The 22433-nt window shown below is 37.7% G+C and overlaps 1 pseudogene; it reads right to left on the minus strand.

The window, feature by feature from the left end:
* Nucleotides 1-934: 934 nt before the first annotated feature.
* LOC122022900 lies at nt 935-16173 on the minus strand (annotated as a pseudogene).
* Between the last annotated feature and the right edge of the window lie 6260 nt (nt 16174-22433).

Raw genomic sequence — 22433 nt, forward strand, 5'->3', positions numbered from 1 at the left:
GAAGAATTGATCACCTTCTACATCTTTTTTTCTTGCAATGGGCAATTTAAGAACTCTTCATAAATAGGTGGAAGTTGGTACAATAAGTGTCTATTGTGCGATTGAGGATATCAATATGGTAAAGCACATGGAAGCTACATGACTCATGATGAAGAATGTTTAGCTTACATGGATGGACTCCTTACTCTTCATCAATGAGACGCATATCATAGGGGTCATACAATTTTATTACGCACATGGTATCCAAATAAATAGTGAAGCAATCACTGGGGCTGCAGTTTTGATGGATTTAGCAGAAATTATAGGTAACATGATAGTCTTGATAGGAGAAGGTGGAGTTGTGGGCACTATGAAGGTAATTGCACTCATGAATGAGACAAAAAAAAACAAAACAAAAAAAAAAATATCATGTAAGTTCATCATTTTGAAGAATTTTTATTTTAGTGCAGGAAGAAGCCAAATGTAAAGTTACCTCCTCTGAATTAATAAGGCTCCAATGACCATCTTTATATTCAAAAAAGATTCTTCCAGAACCAGGATCATTTGGTGAAGAAGATGTTGAAAATAGCCAGTAGCAATTTTGCCTATGACCCAAGGGTAATGACCGGTATGCATAAAGTTGCTCTGACTTATGACCAATAAATGATTTTAACAGTGCATGAGACTTCTCAGCAACATATCCACTTTGCTGAACAGATGAAGTGTCAGGAGTTTGTTCTTGCATAGAACTATAGCCCAGATTAACCTGATTCAGGTCGACAAACTGCTCCTTGTTTGCTTCTAGATTGTCATCATTAACCTTGTCAACATTGTCAAGTGGAGTTTGGTTTCCCCCTATTGCAGCATTAGTTTGGGCAGTCTCAGACTTGTATGATGTATCCATCCAAAGTACCATGTAATTGGCTGGAGTATTCTTGTCTTGAACGTCTTATTTCTAGTTGTGTTTCTGGCCACATTTTTTAAGTGCAGTTGCAGCTTCTATACGTTCCTGTTAAACCTCGAGTGAATAACACAATCAGAAACCAGAAATTATAAAGAACATAGCATAAATATATGGTATCAGTACCTCCAGAACTGCTCGTATAGAGTTTCCATCAATAGCTATACCTATCAAAGAGACAAGTGCATTCAGGCGTTCTTGAACACTCAACTCCCAGTAATCACCTTCTGATAGGCCCTGAACCCATGGTTCACCAAAGTTGCTTTCATTAATCTCTGTATCCTCCATGTCAGGGTTAGCTGATTCATGGTACTTTAAACTGGCATCAGTATGTTCAGCAGCACCAGAAATACCTACTGTTTTCAAGTTATCTGAACAAGGGATTGGAGGAACCTTCTCAACATTTCCAAAAGTAATTAGTAGAGTGTCTTCAGTATCTCCTCCTTTCCCCTTACCTAGTGAAGTGTACATTCTAGGGTCTTTTAGCTTGCTACCAAACAGTTCATTCTTACCCAATGTCGGATCCATGCTAGCATCATCAACCTCAGGATCATCATCAGCATCTTCTGTATCTTCATCTCTTTCTGCATCATCTACATCTTCTATATCCTTTTTGTTGGAATGTATACTAAAAGGCTAACTTTTTGTATAAACATTTATTTAGAAATAAGAATCACATTGGTCAAATGTCTACATTTATGCTAAGTATAGTTGTCCATTTAATTTATATTGTAGATAACATGATGTGAGGAGACACAGAAGTTCATGTTATCAGTTCCTTATAAATTATAAACAGTTGCTCACAACCAAAATGAAATGGGACAAACCATTGGAGTGGTTGTAGTGTAATTAGGTATTAGTTTATCTTGACTAATAAATTGCACTAATACACTATGAGTGTATTGAGCAGGACCATTTGAGGTAGTTTCTTTTTATACTGACTATATAAAATAACAATACCTTTGTTATTATGGAAATGTGTACTCTTAATTATGATATAATAACAAGCACATATACTTAATATTTATTTCTTTAATTTATCAAAGGGTGCGATTTAGCTCGTTAAATCAATAGGCTCAATAAGTTGGGAAATGATATTATTTATATGGTGTGTTGTTGATTATTGAATGAAACTGTGTCCTAATAATCTAGGTTGATGATGTCCCCTTGAGGAGCTCATAAGGATTATCATGTAAACCCTGCAGGTGAACTTAATCCGACATGACAATAAGGTTGAGTGGTACTACTCTTGGAGTTAGATATTAATTAAGTGAGTTGTCAGTATCTCATTTAATTAGTGGACATTCGATATCTTAAACACAGGGAGATTAACACACTCATGATAAGAAGGAGCCCATATAGTAATATGGGATTGGTGCGGTAGTTCAATAATAACTCTTTAGTGGTATGAGTTATTATTGATCAACTCGAGTTGGGTGTTCGGGACGAGCACGGGAAGCTCAAGTTCATCGGGAGACCAAAACCAATTCCTCCTCTCGGTTCTTGTCGTAGGCTCGTAGCCTCTTATTTATAAAGTCTTATACCACCTATACCCACCTTCTTATCCATCCTTAGGTGGTCGGCCAAGCCAAGCTTGGAGCCCAAGCAAGGGTCGACCAAGATAAGCCTTGGATGGACCAAGTGGTGGTCGGCACTAGCTTGGAGCCCAAGCTTAGGTGGCCGACCACATAAAAAAAATAATTATAAAAAAATAAAAGGAGTTTATTTTAAAATATTTCCTTATGTGGAAGTCATGGTTTTAAAAGAGAGTTTAAAATTTAAATCTTTCCTTTTATAGCTTTCTACAAAAGATTAAAAGAAAGGTTTGATATCTTTCCTTATTTGTAGTTAAAAGGAAGATTTTAATTTTTGATAAAACTTTCCTTTTTTGTAACCATCCTCATGATTTTAAAAGAGAGTTTTAAAATTTAAATATTTCTTTTTATAGCTTTCTACAAAAGATTAAGAGAAAGATTTGATATCTTTCCTTATTTGTAGTTAAAAGAAAGATTTTAATTTTCGAGAAAACTTTCCTTTTTGTAATCATCCACATGTTTTAATAGAGAGATTTTAATTTATAAAAGTTTCCTTTTATAATCAACCATGAAGGGAATTTTTAAAGAGAAATTTTTATTTTAAAAATTTCCGGAAATAAATTAGGAAGTTTTAATTTTGTGTTTAAAACTTTTCTTGTTTGGAGAATTTGAGGTGGTCGGCCACATTAATAGAATAAAAGGAATTTTTTTATTAAATTTTCCTTTCAATGGCAAGGAAATTAAGGAAGTTTTAATTAAAACTTTCCTTATTTGCCAAGAACAAGGAATATAAAAAAGAGGGTAGAGGTGCCTCGCACAAAAATATCATCTAGTATTTCTCTCTTCTCTTCCTTGGTGGTGGCCTGCCCTCTCTTCCTCCTTTTCTCCTATTCTTCTTCCTTGTGTGGCCGACGACATATTCATCTCAAGGAGTTTGGTGGTGACCGGATCTTGTTAGAGGAAGAAGGAGAGATAGGAGGCTTTGTTTCTTAGCATCCCTTGGAGCTTAGTTGGTGGCCGAAAGTTCTTCATCTCTTGTAGATTGTTGGGGGTCGATGTTGGGACTGAAATGTAGCTAGAGGGGGGGTGAATAGCTTGGCGCGATCTCGTGCTCGTCGTTGCTTGCCTCTTGCGATGATGTGCAGCGGAAATACAAGAAAACAAACACACAACGCTAACTCTAGGGATTTACTTGGTATCCACCTCAAGAAGAGGTGACTAGTCCAAGGATCCACACACTCACGCACCCTCCACTATAAAAACACTCCTTCTCGGTAACTATTGAAGGCGGAGAAGACTTACAACCTCACAATACAACAATGAGAAAGAAAGAAGCAAAATACAAATGAATCTTACAAGATTATAATGAAAACCCTAGTTTCTTCTTCTTCTTGTTGCAACTCGCCTCTTGACTTGGATGAGCTTCCAAAAACCTTCAAGAACTGGCGGTGAGGAAGAAAAGATCGCTTTGGAGCTATGCTGTGATCGCCTGTGGAGAAGAGAGGAAGAAGTGCCGAAGAAATCGCTCACCAACGGCTTTATCCGCGCCAACGGTCGAATCCCAATCGATTGGATTGCTCCCAATCGATTGGGGAGGCTTTGGATCGATCGACCGATCGATCCAGAGTGCCTTTGTGCTTTCTGGAATTGCCCTGAATCGATTGCTCGATCGATTCAAGGCTTCTCGAGAGATTTCCAGCGCTTCAATCGATCGGTCGATCGATTGGAGATTTCAATCGATCAACCGATCGATTCAGAAGCTTACTGTTTGCTCAGAAACTCTCCCAATCGATCAGTGGATCGATTGGGGAAGTTTCAATCGATTACCCAATCGATTCACAGTATTTCTGCACAAAATCGCGTCGCCCAATCGATTGACCAATCAATTGAACCCCCCAATCGACTTGCCAATCGATTGAGAAGTAGAAATCTGTGTAGATCTTGAAATTAGCTTCGTTTTGCATCCGAGATCACCTCATTCCGATATCCGAGTCAAAAGTTATGACCTTCGGAAGCTCACTACGTCCGAACTTCCTAGTTCCAAGCCAACTCCCTATTGGACTTACGATCGCTAAGAGTTCGGTCAACTTTTGACTCATCTAGACTTTCTCCTTGTGCCAAGTGTTCAGTCAACCTTGACCCACTTGGACTTATCATCTCGTGCCAAGTGTCCGGTCCTCCATGACTCACTTGGACTTCCTTCTACCAGATGTTCGGTCACCCTTGACCCATCTGGATTTCCTCGTGCCTGGCTTCACTCACCAGGTCTTTCCATTGTCCGACTTCACTCACCGGGACTTTCACTTGCCTGACTTCACTCACCAGGACTTCTACCTGTCTGGCTTTACTCACCTGGACTTTTCAACTGCCCGGCTTCACTCATCGGGACTTTCACCTAGCTTCACTCACTAGGATTTTCATCTGCCTGGCTTTACTCACCAGGACTTCCCATACGGACGATTGCACCTGCAATCTCCACGACCTGTCAGTCTCCATGTATTGTCTCAATGTATTTTCAAACATCGAAACCCAAATATCAAGACCCAAGCTTGAGCCAACTCAAACTTAGTCAACCAGGTCAACCTTGACCTAGGGAATATTGCACCAACAATCTCCCCCTTTTTGATGTTTGACAATACCTTTAAGTTAGGCTAATCCCATGCCGATGTATGAATGAGGGTTCCCTTCATTCTTCCCCTTTCCTAGACGGCACAAACTTTCTCTTTAGGTAATGAAGGCCTAACTTAACCACACATTTTCTCCCTATTGGCACACATCAAAAACTCTCCCCCTGAAGAGTCACTCACCGTTGTTCACAACTTCACTAGTTGTGTTCAACACAAAAATGAAGGTCTCATACCCTTCATTATCTCCAACGCTCACCCTTGAGCACGAACAACTAAACAATGAAAATATCCACTCCTCATTGTATTCAAATGGCCAACTTTGAGCATTTTCACTAAAGAAGGTTAACCACCTTTCAAGGTGTATGAAAAATAGATTTTCATGTCCTTAAAGAGTAACTCCCCCTAAAGACATGCGCGTAACTTCTGTCATTGCACCAACAATGACTTGGAATCCCTAAATCTTTAGGAAACCCAAATTTAGAAGTTTTAAGGTTCAAAAAGTCAATAATGAAGTCAAACCTCAACTTAAACCTCTACTTAGTCTTCCTTAACCAATTCATCTTTGTTTTCATCATGAAAACTCCCCCTAAAGGTATACAAATATTTTTGAGAGGTTAGGAATGGTTACATAGACCAAAAATGCTGACAATAAGCTTTCCTAGCCAAAATCAGCATCCCCAATCGATTGGAGTTGGGTCCCAATCGATTGAACCTGCTTGAATCGATCCACTGATCGATTCAGCTAGTGTGGATCGATCGGTGGATCGATCCAGTGAGCTTCTGTTCGCGAGAAGCTCACTCTCAATCGATCGTCTGATCGATTGAGACCCTTCAATCGATCGGGTGATCGATTGAAGGTCTGAAGTTGTTGAAATTTCATTTCAGTCAACTTCAGAAACCCCTAGAAAATTCTACAAAATTCTAAAAATCATAAAAATTATTGTAGACATTATTTAGGGTATATATTATCATGGAAAAATAGTTTTCTAAGAAAATACTTCATATTTTCAAAGATTGATACAAACTTGGAAACTTTTAAAAAATTTAGTGTTTTCTTCCAAGTTTGTGCCTAACTATTCAATGATGATTACTATCAAAAGATAGCCTTCACCAAAGTTTTCCAAAAGCATTTTAAAACCATTTTCAAAACCAATATCCAACCATATTCTTTGGGCTCAATGTACATGACTTGTATATTAGCTTTCCCAATGATTGGAAAACACATAACTATGTGTTTTGATGAACTTAAAAACTCAAAAGAATGTACTAAATTAACATCTTGAGTTTGGTTCATTATCCTATCATCTCACTTGTATTTAATATGTACGAAACCACATACAAGTCACCTTATAGTTCTTTAGTGAGATGTAAACTTTGGTTTTGCCCTAATCTAGGGGTCATGCATATCTATCTAGGCATTTTGAGGTTATGAACATCCACCAAGGATGTTACTTGTTAATGGATGCCATTTGTCCTTAATTTGAAAGAAATTAAACATGATGCATGATGATGTTATGGCATACATTAAAGATAAATAATTCTCAAAAGATAATTTCCTATAACTACATGATGTATGTATGACATGACATGGTATTTTTATATTTTTCATAATAAAACATGAATGCAAAACATGATGTCATGGCATATTATGAACAAACAAAGCATGACAAATTAGTATAAATAGAATACTTAGATTAACTATCTAAGTATCCTTAAACCTTAGCTAATCTTAAATTTAAACCCTAGATTGCCCAATATTTCCCAAGAAAATGCCAAAACCCAACTTGATATTTCTTTAACTCTTGATTAATTTGTGCCAGTTAAGATTTTGCATATTCCTTAAATCTTTGGCACAATTTACTCTTACCACAAGAGTAATCATTTTAACCTTAAGGCCCGGATTGCCTTTAATTTCTTAAGAGCATACCAAAATTCCAACTTGGTATTCTTATGATTTTCCTAAATTGTGTCAATTTAGATTTTATCAAATTTCTCAAATTTTTGGCACATTTTACTCCTTTTAAGAGTAAATGAATAATTCACTTCATTTTCAAAGGTTAATAATAACCTTAAAAATGTTCTCCGAGTGTCAACTTTATCATGATTAGGTTGACTACCCTTTCAATTTGAGTTGGCACTCTCTAACCCATCTAAGGGGTAGAGAAAATGCTCCTAGGAACCCAAAATCTATTAGTGTTCCTTGGATGCTTTAGGTACTCACTAGGAATAACTTCCCTAGATACCTTTCTAGTGACCTTGTTAGGCTTCTTAGAAGCCTTGATCACTTTTTCTAGGTCAACACTAGGGATTTCTTCCCTTGTGACCTTCCTAGTGACTTTCTTAGACTTCTTAGAAGTCTTAGTCACGTTTGTTATTGCAAAAATACTTCTAGGGATAACTTCCCTTGTATTTTTGACTTGACCACTAGTCCTAGGGTTAGTTCCATAGGTATATGGAACCCTATGGTAAGAAATTGCATCCTTCTTGGTTTTAGGTTTGTATCCCAACCCCTTACGACCATTGGATGACTTTTGTACTCCTAGACCTAGGTTATGATTTTTGGACCCTTGTGTTTCATTTGTGATTTTCCTAAGGATCCTTTCCATTTTATCAAGTCTTGACCTCAAGACTTTATTTTCCTTCCATAGTTCCTCAACCTTAGATTTTTCACTAAAATCTTGATTTTTCCTTTTCTTAGGCATATGCTTAAAACCCTTAGAATTATTTCCTAGTTGGTTATCTACCTTCCTAACCTTAGGTTGAGTGATTTTAGCATGAAAAGCTACATGTTTTTCCTTAATGCTATCATGCTTCTTATTTTTGTGGTAAATAGCATTAACATGATAAAAATTAGAACTAGCATATGCTTTTTACCATAATTTAAAGAGGTGGGCTCAATAAATGATACCTTGCGTTTTACCTTTGAAGCTCCCCCTTGATCCATGCTTCCTCCTTTAGCTTTTGCCACTTTCTTCCCCTTAGGACATTGACTCCGGTAATGTCCTTTTTTATGGCACGAGAAGCACATAATGTGCTCCTTGCTCTTCTTTGTAGTGAGGGCGGTCTCCTTAGGCTTCTCCTTGCCCTTTAGTGTCACTGGCCCTTCTTCTTTACCAAGTTAGGGCACTTACTTTTGTAGTGTCCATGTTCCCTACACTCAAAACATATGATATAATTTTTATTATTAATAATTGAAACATTTTTACCTTTGCTTGTAGGAATGACACTTGCTCCTCTATTTGATGTTTCTTGATTTTTGGAGGATGCATTGACTTCTTCTCCTTTTGACCCTGATGTAGAAGCTTCTCCTTCTTCTTGATCCGATGTCAACAAAGGTCTCTCTCCCTCAATCCTAGAGGTGGAGGCTTCTTCATCTTCCTCTTATACATGGAACAAAGAGTATGCTCCCTCTTTGCCCTTTTCATTGTATTCCTTTGAAGATGAAACTTCTTGACCCTCTTCTTCGGAAGTTGAACATCTCTCAACTTCGGAGTCCTCTTGCTCTTGGTCTTGCTCCAATGAGTTGTCCTCTTTGGATTTGTCTTGATTTGGTATAGTGGAGGGTTCTTCATGAAGCTTGGCCAATTTTCTCCACAATTCCTTTGCGTCTTCAAATTCTCCAATTTTGCATAGAATTGTGCTTGACAATAAATTAACCAATAATTTGGTTACCTTTTCATTCGCCTCGCACATTTGGATTTGTTCTTGGCTCCATTTGCTCCTCTTGAGGATCTTGCCCTTTGAATTTCTTGGAGTTTCGAAGCCTTCCATGAGAGCAAACCATTGCTCTATCTCCATCATAAGAAAATTCTCGATCCTTGATTTCCAAGAATCGAAGCTTGTAGATACATATGGTGGAGGCACCCTTGTGTCGAATCCAAGTCCATCTTAGAATTCCATTTTGAAGTTGAGCCTTTTGATGAAGTCTTCGACTTGTAGAATTTTCTCCAACTTCTTCACCCTCTAGCTTTTTGCCCCTTCCGGCGATGATTCCGGTGAAGAGCGGTCTCGCTCTGATACCACTTGTTGGGACCGAAATGTAGCTAGAGGGAGGTGAATAGCTCGGCGCAATCTCGTGCTCGTCGTTGCTTGCCTCTTGCGATGATGTGCAGCGGAAATACAAGAAAACAAACACACAACGCTAACTCTAGGGATTTACTTGGTATCCACCTCAAGAATAGGTGACTAGTCCAAGGATCCACATACTCACGCACCCTCCACTATAAAAACACTTCTTCTCGGTAACTACCGAAGGCGGAAAAGCCTTACAACCTCACAATACAACAATGAGAAAGAAAGAAGCAAAATACAAATGAATCTTATAAGATTACAATGAAAACCCTAGTTTCTTCTTCTTCTTGTTGCAACTCGCCTCTTAACTTGGACGAGCCTCCAAAACCTTCAAGAACTGGCAGTGAGGAAGAAAAGATCGCTGTGGAGCTGTGCTGTGATCGCCTGTGGAGAAGAGAGGAAGAAGTGCCGAAGAAATCGCTCACCAACGGCTTTATCCGCGCCAACGGTCGAATCCCAATCGATTGGATTGCTCCCAATCGATTGGGGAGGCTTTGGATCAATCGACCGATTGATCCAGAGTGCCTCTGTGCTTTCTGGAATTGCCCTGAATCGATTGCTCGATCGATTCAAGGCTTCTCGAGCGATTTCCAGCACTTCAATCGATCGGTCGATCGATTGGAGATTTCAATCGATCAACCGATCGATTCAGAAGCTTACTGTTCGCTCAGAAACTCTCCCAATCGATCAGTGGATCGATTGGGGAAGTTTCAATCGATTACCCAATCGATTCACAGCATTTCTGCACAAAATCGTGTCGCCCAATCGATTGACAATCGATTGAACCCCCCAATCGACTGGCCAATTGATTGGGAAGCAGAAATCTGTGTAGAGCTTGAAATTAGCTTCGTTTCGCATCCGAGATCACCTCATTCCGATATCCGAGTCAAAATTTATGACTTTCGGAAGCTCACTACGTCCGAACTTCCTAGTTCCATGCCAACTCCCTATTGGACTTACGATCGCTAAGAGTTCGATCAACTTTTGACTCATCTAGACTTTCTCCTTGTGCCAAGTGTTCAGTCAACCTTGACCCACTTGGACTTATCATCTCGTGCCAAGTATCCGGTCCTCCATTACTCACTTGGACTTCCTTCTACCATATGTTCGGTCACCCTTGACCCATCTGGATTTCCTCGTGCCTGGCTTCACTCACCAGGTCTTTCCATTGCCCGACTTCACTCACTGGGACTTTCACTTGTCTGGCTTCACTCACCAGGACTTCTTCCTGCCTGGCTTCACTCACTAGGACTTTTCAACTGTCCGGCTTCATTCATCGGGACTTTCACCTAGCTTCACTCAATAGGATTTTCATCTGCCTGGCTTCACTCACCAGAACTTCCCACACGGACGATTGCACCTGCAATCTCCACGACCTGTCAGTCTCCATGTATTGTCTCAATGTATTGTCAAACATCGAAACCCAAATATCAAGACCCAAGCTTGAGCCAACTCAAGCTTAGCCAACCAGGTTAACCTTGACCTAGGGAATATTGCACCAACAGTTGAAACTTGCTTAGAGAAGAAGGAAGATTGGGTGGATTCTCGTCTCGATAGATCGTCACCCACACGACGTCCGGGGTAAGAAAAGGAATATGACAGAAGATCGTGAGGTCTATGAGCTACAAAAGGTGTAACTAGTTACTAGTTTCCGCATCATAACTAGTTCATCCTTTTGTTTAGATCTTGAAATACTAAACACAAGAGGCCAACGTTTCTAGGTTTCGGATTTATGATTTGAATTTGTGTTTCTTTTTATTTTCGATCTTGTGTTTCGATTGTTCTTATTGGTTAAACCTAAGGAGATTAAATATTGAATTTCGTTGAAAGACTTTATTTAGGAAGTGGTGGATGCTCCCATAACCAAGAAAGTTTAGTGTCTCGTCATGTTTAACCTGGAAGTCGATGTCTGAAATAAATATTTAATCAAATTTGTAACATAGGTAGATTTGAATTAATAATGTTAAGCATCGTTTGCGATCCAAGTCTAAACTTCTAAGAACAGATAAGTTGAATTTGGAATCAATAATGTTAAGTTTTGTTTGCGATTCCAAATTTAATTTTTAAAGAACACAATAGGTTGTTAGGAAAGATTCGGGACTTGTATAAAATTTTTTTACAAAAAAATCAGTATGATATTCCGAGTAGCAACCAATACTTTTCTGCTTCTTCATAATCTGAAAGTGCACTTTGAAAACCTTGTACTTTTGTCAGAGCCGCAGAGAGTACTGCATCAGCATCTGCAGGATCTTTTCTATATCGGGATTGAACACAATATGTCGAAGGAGCAATTTTCTCAAAAAGTTGTGTATCACAGGATAGAGCTGCAGCAACTGATCCCTTAGGTGTCTTGCTTGTTGTTAGATATCTCAACCCAGATTTCTAATAATGAGACAATTTGGTTAAATAAATCAAGAACAAGGAAACAACCTTACAGAAAGCATATACCTGAATCTTGCTGGCAACTTCATGTATTGTCAAGCCTCTGCCACCTTCAAGCGAAAGAACATGAAGCAACAAATTTAATTGTTCCAGGAGTCGAGCAATGCCAAGATCTTTGGCAATGTGTGTGCTCCCGTTCATGCATTGAAGCAACAACATTTTTTAACAGCCAAACCGTTTCGCAAAGTGGAAATGATATCTTTGCCACCATTACTCTGAATATAAATTAGTTGATATTTTAGAAGTAACAATGGAAACAAAAAGAAATATTACTTTAACGATGGAAGGATTGACCTGACAATGGAAATTTAAAAATCTCCCAGCTCACAGTTCCACACTCGTCAAGTCTCCAATTCAAAAAGCAATTCTGGAGTATTTCATTGAGCACAATCTCATCAATTTTGTGCATAATTGATATTCAAAAATATTATTACCTATGCTGCTCAGACTCTGGTACAAATATTGGACACAGATATAGATTTAAGTGTCAGCCACATATTTACAAATAAGGATACAAACACTCATCCGAAAAGATGCAATTCTTGGAGACTTGTTAAAAATTATAAATAATATTAGTTATTAATATCATTAACTTAATATATGCTAATACATAATAATAATAATAGTAATAAAATTACAATTTCATACTATCATATCATAAATTTAATTTGCAGGAATACTTTTTAGTAATAAAGTTATTGATTAATTGTGTGATATTATATGATCTAATGAAATTTACTTATATTTGACCCTTGTGAAGGATTAAAAAGTACCTAATAAGTGTCACTTGATTACCATATTAAACCTCAAACCACTTTTCTCCCTAATATATCTAATATCTTGAGCTAATTAAACCAATATACTTGCCGTATTAATTGTCAACCCTTTCTTTCTTCCCATGTCACCTATTCATATCTTCTTCACTTGATCCCGCCCAAATATACTGTCAAATTAGCAATTCCGCCATTAATTACTCAAGACCAGAAAAATCACTCCTCAAATGCCCTTGACAGTATGTTTCTCCTTCCCTATATAGGTCTTCTGTCTTCTGTCTTCTCATTTTCTTTTTCACCTTTGTCCCTACCCAACTCATTCCTGTCGTTGTACAATCTTTGCACACATGATTTGAACAGGTCATCCATTTCTGACCTGATTTAGGTTGTATTCCTTCAATTTTCACTCAATCTATGTTTCTCAGGCCTTCTTGCATTATGTGTAGGAATGCCAATGAATATGCGGTCCTATAATATTCATGATTGATACTTGTTTATGTTCGTTCAATCTTAAAAATATATAAAAGAATCACATTTGAATACTAATGAGCTCACTTTTTAATCCTCATGAATAAAACTTGTGAACGTTGCGAACAAATTTGTTTACGTGTATGTTTAGTGTTCAATAATCATCTTATTTGTTTAGGTTTTAATTAAATATATAACGAATATGATAAGCATGTATATGAACTTTAGAGTTTCAAATTATATAGAATAAGTTAAAATGAGTAACAATATATGTTTATTCATTTTAATCAACGATTTAACAAAATTATAAGGACAACCATGTTGCAAATTCATTTTAACAAACAAGATTGGACAAGCTTAATAAAAAAAGTTTGAACATTGTCAGTTACAACCCTAGTTATATGCAGCAAAAATACCACATTTTTATCGCAGAAATATGCGATTGCAACATCCTTTTTTCTTCAGTTGTGGCACAAGTCCAGCTGACAAAACACTTTGTCGCAGTATCTCAGGCCATGTCAAGCAATTCAAATGGCGCTGCCAACTCTGAATGTTGAAGCCCCAAGCATAAGCCTGCAAATGAAAGGAGAAACTGGAAATGAGTTAAAGGAGATCAAACAATGGAAATAAGTAACTGAGAAAGTATAAAGTTAAAGGAGATAACAAAGCCGACCCCCTCAACGATATGGAGATGACCACTGCTTGGATTAGCAGAATTACTCTGATTAGCACGGACTGTTATAGCAGAATTTCTTACAAGAGCCACTATGTCCTTGATTATGGATTTAAGCAGGGAAACAGAGATTCCACCCAAGAGTCTTGAATCCTGTAGGAATTGAGTTGAGAAGTTGAAGCTGCTTTTACTGATTGTATAGCTACATTTAGCATAATATTAACAACCTAGTCATCTACAGTTTGAGCATATAAATATGATATAACAGGTCAATGAGTAATCACCACTAACAACCTCTCAACCAATCACATGGTTGACGCTAATCATTTTAACAAACTATCAGTCAGCAACACGGTGGATGGAAAATAATGAACTTCAGCTACGGCATATGGTACTTTATATTTTTACTACTTCTATAGACAGATATGTGTGTTAAATATTAGTTGAGTTATGACACATTACCATATAAACCAATAAGGGCACAAAAAAGTTAGCTAGTTCTGTAAATTCGATTTCTTGTCAAATATCATAGATTTCAAGGTGCAGATATCACAAGTGTAATTAATATTGGTTCCTAATATATTACCATGTCAAGAATCTACAAGATTCACCAAAAAGCTCACATAATGAGGAGACCTACGGTAGTAGATGAATTAGGAACAAAATAAATCTAGCAAAAAAGGGTAATTTGGTTAAGATAAGAATCCACAACAAAAATGAAAGTTGTTTTAACGAGAGAAAAAATGGCCTAAAAATATCCAAAATTCCTAATCAACAACAGAGATCTTTTTTTTATGTATACATCAATACTGGTATATTTACCACCACAACATTATAAATGGACTTAACATCAGATATTATGTCATTCTAGCTTTGCAGATGATTTGATGATTCATAAGCATAGGGTATAGTTTAGAGAGCAGCCCACACATAATCATGGAGAGCTTGCACAAACTCTTCAACTGTGAAAGGCCAGAGTCCAAGTAGATCAGCAAAAGTAATTAAGAACCTCCATGCCTGCAATTTCAACCAGCAGTGTAACACATGTCAAGAAAACTTGATCAAACGGCTGAAGTGGGATTACAAAGCTCAGGAAAAAAACATAACTCCCCAATGCCAAAAAAGAAACAGAAAAACCTGCAACATACCTATAGAGGATAAATTAAATACTGAGAATGCATATTTCATAATTTCTTTCAGAGGGCAAAATTCTAATATGTGAGATTAACGGCGCTAAGAAAACAGAAAAAACATGGCATGCAGGAGGTACCAAAAACTTGCAAGGTAATGGAGTAATAATCATCATTTAGCCAAGAAAACAAAAATTCTGAGAGAATAATCATAGTGACACGAGGAAATGCACCATAAGAAGGTTTGCTATGTTTTCATCAGAATCCACCCAGGGTTGAATACCAAAAGGCCTTCTCAGTCTCACAGAGCTTGGTGGAAATACCTGCAACATACCTGCAGTATAGGTTGTGAGTGTTTTGTGATGGTGGGAACTAAACTAGTACTTAAATAGAGAAAACAAAAACAATAATCATACTAATTTGTAAGAATAATATAAAAAGAGCAATTAGAGTACAAGAAACACTCACCTAGAAAGTGTAATAAAAGCAATATTTCAGAACTAGTACTAAATAAACTCAATATGAGGATCACAAGTACACAGAAATCATATCAAGCAAATTAATATAAATAAGCTTTAAAACTAGAAGAACCATACTTCTGAAAGAATCCAATTGTTGCAATGTATCACTGTCAAGACTAAAGATCGAGATAAGTCCTTTATTCATTGCAGACAACTCCATTAACTCTAGTTGCTCATCCTCAATAAACTCCATATATTGCCTCCGAATTCTGCAGGCAGTAGCTCTCCCTTTTGCAGCTTTCTGTCTTTCTGCTTCCTTAACACGCCTCAATTCTTCTCTGTCTCAACTTTTCAGCCTGAAATCATCCAGAAAGATGCTAGGAAACTAACAGAGATTATGGGACTCAGATGAAAATTATGTAACCTACTCTAAGGGATTCCTTTAGCATAAACTTCTCTCAGCGTTTATTTTCACGTCTTTGTTCTTGTTGAAACTTCTCTTCTTCTCATTGCTTTTGGTGCACCATCCACTGCTCTTCTTTTTTTCTTTCACAACCATGACTCTGAATTTCCCTCCTCATTTGCTCTTCCCTCTAAGGAATGATAATTTTGTTTCAGCACCAAATAGTGAAGAAAGGAAAAAAAAAAACATTAGAGATGAATTGGCAGCTTTCTTCTCATGAAATCTTGTTTCTCTAACTCTTTCCTTATCCGTTTCTCACGCGCTTCAACCTCCTTAGCAACCCTTGCTTCATCACACTGCACAAATTGAAGCATTATATAACAACTATTCTTTTAAGAAAATTATCCCTGTATGAAGAGGTTGTGCATATCTTGTGTTTTCTTGCCAAAGTAAAAAAAAATAAATCATCTCGTACAGTCTTGTCATAGGATATACTGGTGTTGTAGACCTATGACATGGTGCATATCAAACAGAATGTCATCTGAGGGTACAGGAGACATCTCACTGTGTTGAGCATCATCAGAGTCCATTGAGATGAAAGGAAATTTTTGCTTCCTTCCATGCTGAGACAAGAGACCAGCATTTGACATTGAGCTTGAGCAGTATAATTTGGTGTCAATTGTTCATTTCCATGAAGATTTTTACTTGCTGAAGGTAAAGATGGCTCTCTGGTAGACCTGACCCGGCCCGGACCCATAACCGGGTGAACGGGCCGGTTGCCCATTGATCTGGGTTGCCGGGCCAAACTGGAACTAGCCCGACAGGATGTCGGGCCGAATTGGAACCTGCCCGGTAGGTTCTAGGCCCCAAAAAATGACAGACCGTTTCGGTCCGTTGATTTTTTTGTTTTTGTTTAAAACCATTGTTACCGTCGATTTCTAACCGTTGGAACCATCGGTTAACCGACAGTTTATAGCTGTTGGGGGAGTGTTTTTGGGTATTTTTTCCAACGATTAAGATCATTTGACTGTTTTTTTATCAATGACTATGATTTAGTGTCTGTTACTTGTTGGACCCCGTGGTAGTTTTGATGTGATCAACCAAGTTGGTTAGGTCCTGCTGTGTTTGATCCCTGTGTCTGAGTGTGCAGGAGCTTAGAAGCACAGGAAGTCGAGCGGAAGACGCAGCTAGCGAGAAGAACGGCACGGGAAGGGAGTCGACGGGCTCGGTGCGTCCGAAGGACGAGAGAGCTGCGGAAGAGTACTCCGGTGGGCGTGAAGAGCGTGCGCGGTGTTCGAGGGACGTTAAGCCGGGACGGAAGGCTGCTCGAGGAGAAGGCCGGGAATTGGGTTCGGGTGAGCCCTATTCCGGTTGGCCGCAATCACCCAAAAAAACGGAGCTTCGGAAGCCAAAGCGAAGAAGAAAAGGAGCCAAAAGAAGTTGAAAATTACTGTAGCAGAAAGTTACTGTAGCAGAAGTTACTGTAGCTTGAAGGCGCCTTAAGCAAGCTTAAAGGCGCCCTTGAAGGCGCCTTCAAGCCTGTTCAAGGCGCCTTGAGCAGGCCAGTTTGACCGTTTGCACTGCGGATAAAGTTTTATCCGCAGATCGAGTTGGAGGCGCCTTGAACCCTGTTGGAGGCGCCTTGGACTCTCGGGATAAGATTTCCAGGGCCTATATAAAGGCCCCTGGAGCTAGGAATTCAACGACAACTCAAGCAATCAATCTGTAAGCAATTCCTAGCAGTAGTTCTGAGCAATTAGAGTGTAAAAGGCTTCTCCGCCTTCAGAGAAGGAGAATTTTCTTAGTGCGCTTTTCACTGCCCTGGATTAACAACCTCCTTGGTTGTAACCAGGTTAAATCCTGATCTTCTTTGTATTTCTTTATTTAGTTTTTATTGCTTTATTAATTTATCACTATTGCACTAATTGAGTTGAAAGTACGAGGAGGATATAGTTTAATTTTTGTTTTCAGCAATTCACCCCCCTCTTGCCGGTCTCCGCTGCACCAACAAGTGGTATCAGAGCCTGATCGCCTCAGAAGGACTAACCGCCAACTGAAGTACTACGATCAAGATAATGGCCGGCGCGAACATCCATCCCCCGAAGTTCGACGGAGATTTCGCTACATGGAAGAGAAAAATGGAGGTATTCTTCAAAACCGAGTTCGATATCTTACTAACAATGGGATACGGTTTTTCAGCTCCTAAAGACAAAGAAGAGTTCCAATGGACGAAGAAGGAGCAGGCGGATTTTGTGGCGAACGGAAAAGCTGAGTTTCACTTGCTCAGCGTTCTTCCGCCCCAAGAGGTAAGTCGGATCGGAAGCTACGACTCCGCAAAAGACCTTTGGGAGAAATTCCTAGAGCTCCACGAAGGCACCTCGGAAGCAAAGCTAGCGAGGCGTGACATTCTTCGAACACAACTAACGAATCTCCGAATGAACACCGGCGAGAAGGTAGCGCAACTCCAAGCACGGATCAAGGAGCTGATAACGCAACTGATGAATCTCGGCGAAACGGTAACGAACCGAGACTCCATTCGATACGCGCTCAACGCCTTCCCGAGGACTCCGGAATGAGCGTCCTTAGTAGATGCTTACTACATCTCTAAGGACCTTGAGGTAAGTACCTTAGAAAGTTTGTTTTCTACCTTTGAACTTCACGAGTCTCGGATTGCAGAACCTAAAGAAGTAGTGAAGTCAAACCTCGACGTCGCCCTACAAGCAAGGAGGGACGATCCCGATTCCGAAGCTTCGATCGACGAATCCGAAGCGGCATTACTGGTAAGACGGTTTAATAAATTTGTAAATTCTAACAAATTTAGATTGCAGTCGAAAAAGCTCCAGCGAAAGAAAAGGGTGGTTCGTTGCTACAATTGCAACGAAGAAGGACATATCAAAGATGACTGTCCAAAACTGAAGAGCAAAAGTAAGGAAAGGAGCAAGAAGCCCACTCGACCCAAACACAATCTAAAGGCCACGTGGGATGATTCGTCGTCCTCCGACTCCGAAGTCGAAGAATTCTCGGGACTAGCACTGATGGTTTACTGATGATTAACCATCAGCTAGAAGAAATGTCCAGCTCAGAAATGAGCATAGATGAAGGGGGACGAACATCAGAAGGAGAAAGCAATGATGGAGGGGGAGAATCGCAAGATGAGGTAAGTAAGGTACGTTCCCTAAACTCTAAACAGTCTTTTGAGTTTATTAAAGCTTTGTCTAAAGAATTAGATCAATTAGAAAAAGAAAATGAAAATTTAAAATCTGAAAATAAAAATCTAAAATTAGAAATTGAGAAGTTAAGAAATAATACATGTTTAAATAGATTTCCAAATTCAAAAATTAAAATTTATGGAAAATTGAACTGGTACATTAGAAACCATCAGGGTCAACTTAGAAGAATACCCAAATATTATGTACCCCCTAAGTATCTGAATAACCCTGTAGATAGGAACCTCTATTGGGTTCCAAAATCTGTGCTTAATTAATTTTTCAAAAATTAAAAGCTTACAATGAGAAAATTAAACATTGAAATTCTTTATGGAAGTTTTGTCTAAGGAAGTGGTTGTTGCTCCACTAACCAAGAAGGCCTAGTGCCTCGCCACGACTTGGAAGCTAAAATATTGAAAGAAAATGTTTAATTAACTTTCTAAAAAGCATTAAACAAAAATTAAATAATGCTTTGAAAGTTTATCAAATATTTGTTAAAATAAACAAAAATTCCTTAGAATTTTTTTAAAAAATTCTAACTTAATTTTTTTGGGTTAGAAATTTTCTTCTGGAAAATTCTAAAAGTTCATTCACTTGACTTAGAAATTTTTGTTGGGAACATTTGAATATCTACTTAGGATTTTTTTATACTTAGAATTTTTTTTTGAAAATTTATTTTAACTTAGCAATTTTTTTCAAAAATTCATTTTTAACTTAGAAAATTTTCAAAAAACTTCAATCTTACTTGAATATTCTTAAGACCCCATTTTTGTTGTGATCAAAGGGGGAGAGAAAAGTACAAGTTTAGGGGGAGTTAGAGAAAACTTAAAAAAAAAAAAAAAATTAAAAGTGTTGTAATTTTACTAATTGCAAAAATTATTCTTAACTTGTTAGTTTAGTAATTTTTCTTTAAAATTACTGTTTTTTGTCTATTTTTAACCCTAACTTGAACTTGGGTTGATGCACATCAAAAAGGGGGAGATTGTTGGACCCCGTGGTAGTTTTGATGTGATCAACCAAGTTGGTTAGGTCCTGCTGTATTTGATCACTGTGTCTGAGTGTGCAGGAGCTTAGGAGCACAGGAAGTCGAGCGAAAGACGCAGCTAGCGAGAAGGACGGCACGGGAAGGGAGCCGACGGGCTCGGTGCGTCCGAAGGACGAGAGAGCTGCGGAAGAGTACTCCGGTGGGCGTGAAGAGCGTGCGCGGTGTTCGAGGGACGTTAAGCCGGGACGGAAGGCTGCTCGAGGAGAAGGCCGGGAATTGGGTTCGGGTGAGCCCTATTCCGGTTGGCCGCAATCACCCAAAAGAACGGAGCTTCGGAAGCCAAAGCGAAGAAGAGAATGAGTCAAAAGAAGCTGGAAATTACTGTAGCAGAAAGTTACCGTAGCAGAAGTTACTGTAGCTTGAAGGCGCCTTAAGCAAGCTTAAAGGCGCCCTTGAAGGCGCCTTTAAGCCTGTTCAAGGCGCCTTGAGCATGCCAGTTTGACCGTTTGCGCTGCGGATAAAGTTGTATCCGCAGATCGAGTTGGAGGCGCCTTGAACCCTGTTGGAGGCGCCTTGGACTCTCGGGATATGATTTTCAGGGCCTATATAAAGGCCCCTGGAGCTAGGAATTCAACGACAACTCAAGCAATCAATCTGTAAGCAATTCCTAGCAGTAGTTCTGAGCAATTAGAGTGTAAAAGGCTTCTCCGCCTTCAGAGAAGGAGAATTTTCTTAGTGCGCTTTTCACTGCCCTGGATTAACAACCTCCTTGGTTATAACCAGGTTAAATCCTGATCTTCTCTGTATTTCTTTATTTAGTTTTTATTGCTTTATTAATTTATCACTATTGCACTAATTGAGTTGAAAGTACGAGGAGGGTATAGTTTAATTTTTGTTTTCAGCAATTCACCCCCTCTTGCCAGTCTTCGCTGCACCAACATATAAATAGGAAGTTCATTTCATCATTTTCACACATCTTCTCTACTCTTATTTTCAATTTTGCATTCTCTACACATTTTCGACTCCAGGTCTCTATTTCTACGCACTTTCGTTTCAAATTTTCAACTGCAATAGAAGGAGATCGTGGAGATTCATCATCTCGATCTCAAAGGAGAAAGGAAATAGTGAATTCGCACGGGGATCCCACCATTCAATCCACCGATGATGAGACCGAGCACCTTTCGATTTCGACACCTGAAATGCAAGTACCAATGCAATTACTTCTAAGATTCGGGAAATTCCTCCTCTAAAATCTTATATTTTCACTAAATATTTTGAGAAGATCACTCTTCCGTCGAGAGCATTGCATGCAAAATGTAAGCACTGCAATGCTTCCTATAAATTCCCAGCCGGAAGCGGCTATGGGTTATTGAAATGACATAGAAACGAAGCACCGGATGGAATATGGACTCAACCGTTCTCAAACACAATTATCTAGATTTTTTTCAACTAGCTGTAGTACTGATTCTGATTTTTTTTATATTCTAATAATAAATTAAGAGAATCATTAGTTAAATTTATTTCCGTAGAACATCTTTCTTTTAGTTTTGGATCTAAATGCATATTTAAAGATTTTTGTAAAGAATCTATTAATCCATGTGCTAAACGTGTTCCTAGGACTACACTTACTCGTACAATTAAAAAATTAGTAAAACAAGGAGAAAAAATTTAATTGATGAATTTAGTAAATTAAATAATAAAGTTTCTTTATGTTCCGATATTTGGAGTGATCATTAGCAAACACGTTTGTATATGAGTGTGACTTGCCATTAAATCGATAACTCTTAGAATCTCTAAAAAAGATTGTTAACTTATAGAGTTTTTAATGAATCACATTTTACTCATAACATCACACAATTATTATATTTAATTTTAAAAGAATATGGATTAACTCACAAAATTTTTTCAATATCATTAGATAATGCTAGTTCCAATACCGCTTGTATAGAAGAACTAAAATTTGTTTGTCAATGTGGTTTGTTTTTTTATATTCGTTGTGTATGCTATGTTTTAAATTTATGTGTTCAAAATTAATTAAAAATTTTAAAAAATCATATTAAACCAATTAGAACTGCAATTTCTTATTTATGGTCACATCCATCTATAATGAAACAATGGGATAAGTTTTGTAAAACTAATGGAACGAGATCTAAATAATTTCTACATGATGTCTCAATACGTTGGAATTCAACATATCAATTATTACAAGATTCATTTCAATATAAAGAATTATTATGTTTATTTTTTACACAAAATACTAATACTAATATATATTTATTTTCACAATAATAGAATATTTGTAGTAATATTTGTGAAATTTTAAAAGTATTTAACGATGCAACTGAACAACTTTTCGATGTTTATTATCTCACTACTCATTTAATTTTAGAAAAATTTTCAATATAGTATTAGTTTTAAATGAACATATTAATAATGAATCTTTATCTTCTTGCATATTATGTACGAAAACTAAATGGGAAAAATATTTTTATGTAATTCCAAAAATTTATTTAATTGTATTTGCTTTATATCTTAGATTTAAATTAGAAGTCCTATAAAAAATGCTAACTTTATATTATAACGCTTTAATTCCAATTAAAGATTCTTCTCCTAATCCAGTTAATATTATATATATGTTAGAATTTACTTATATGATTTTTATAATCAATCTTATGTAAAAAATAGAGTACAACCTAATATTTCTGAAACACAACAAACT

The sequence above is a fragment of the Zingiber officinale genome, chromosome 9B, assembly GCF_018446385.1.
Source record: "Zingiber officinale cultivar Zhangliang chromosome 9B, Zo_v1.1, whole genome shotgun sequence".
Lineage (NCBI taxonomy): Eukaryota > Viridiplantae > Streptophyta > Magnoliopsida > Zingiberales > Zingiberaceae > Zingiber > Zingiber officinale.